This window comes from Octopus bimaculoides, chromosome 22 (assembly GCF_001194135.2).
Source record: "Octopus bimaculoides isolate UCB-OBI-ISO-001 chromosome 22, ASM119413v2, whole genome shotgun sequence".
Classification (NCBI taxonomy): Eukaryota; Metazoa; Mollusca; class Cephalopoda; order Octopoda; family Octopodidae; genus Octopus; species Octopus bimaculoides.
Genome location: NC_069002.1, coordinates 16258455 through 16259717, shown reverse-complemented (window position 1 = coordinate 16259717; position 1263 = coordinate 16258455).

Below are 1263 nucleotides of genomic sequence, written 5' to 3'. Positions count from 1 at the left end.
GGGGGTGGAATGAAAAATAATTAAATTGACTTTAATTGTTTCAGTTATTTTATCTCATTTTATTGACCTTCGAAAGGATGAAAGGTAAGAATTAAACATCGTTGATATTTGAACTTAGGAATAAACAACCGGAACGAACATTTGCAACGTTTGACACCAAGCCATCTCAATAGCTACTACTACTACTACTACTACTACTACTACTACTACTACTACCACTGCTGCTGCTGCTGCTGCTGCGAACATACTACTACCACTACTACTACTACTACTACTACTACTACTAACATACTACTACTACTACTACTACTACTACTACTACTACTACTACGAACATACTACTACGAACATACTACTACTACTACTACTACTACTACTACTACTACTACTACAACTAACATACTACTACGAACATACTACTACTACTACTACTACTACTACTACTACTACTACTACTACTACTACTACGAACCTTCTACTGCTCCGAAACACATATACCACTTCTACCACTATTTGAATGGTATTGGGTCCAATATTGCACTCTGTGTGTATGCGTCTATCTGTGTGTGTATGTTTGCGTGTGTGTGTGTGTGCGTGTGCGTGTGTATTTGTGTTGTGTGTGTGTGTGTTGTGTGTGTGTGTTGTGTGTGTGTGTGTGTATTGTCAATGTGTCGTATATCCGAAAAAGAACCACACTCTAAAGTATCGATGTATTTATAAGTAATTAAGTCTATGTCCGGTCATAGAGTGACCAATGGTGGTCTGGCATCCATAAAGGCCTTAGCCTCGTGAACATCTCGTCGGACTATAAAGCCGAAGACAAATGTACTTTATTTCGTGTTGATCCAGTTTACTCAGCTGTAGAATTAAGCTGCAACGTCACTGGTGCCAAACTGTATCGGCCTTTGCTCGTTCCTCGGAGGGGAACTTTCTAGGTGCAACCCCATGGACAAACATAACTGAAGGGGGTCTTTACCCTGAACAAATCCGGAGGCTTGATAAGTTACGGAGAAAGAGCAACTACGAAAGTCTTATTTATGCAATAAAATATAGTTATTATTGTATAAAAAAGACTTTCCTAGTCGCTCTTTCTCCATAACGTACCAAGCCTCCAGAGTCGAGGGTTCCATTTGATCTGATCAACGGAACAGCCTGCTCGTGAAATTAACGTGCAAGTGGCTGAGCACTCCACAGACACGTGTACCCTTAACGTAGTTCTTGGGGATATTCAGCGTGACACAGTGTGACAAGGCTGACCCTTTG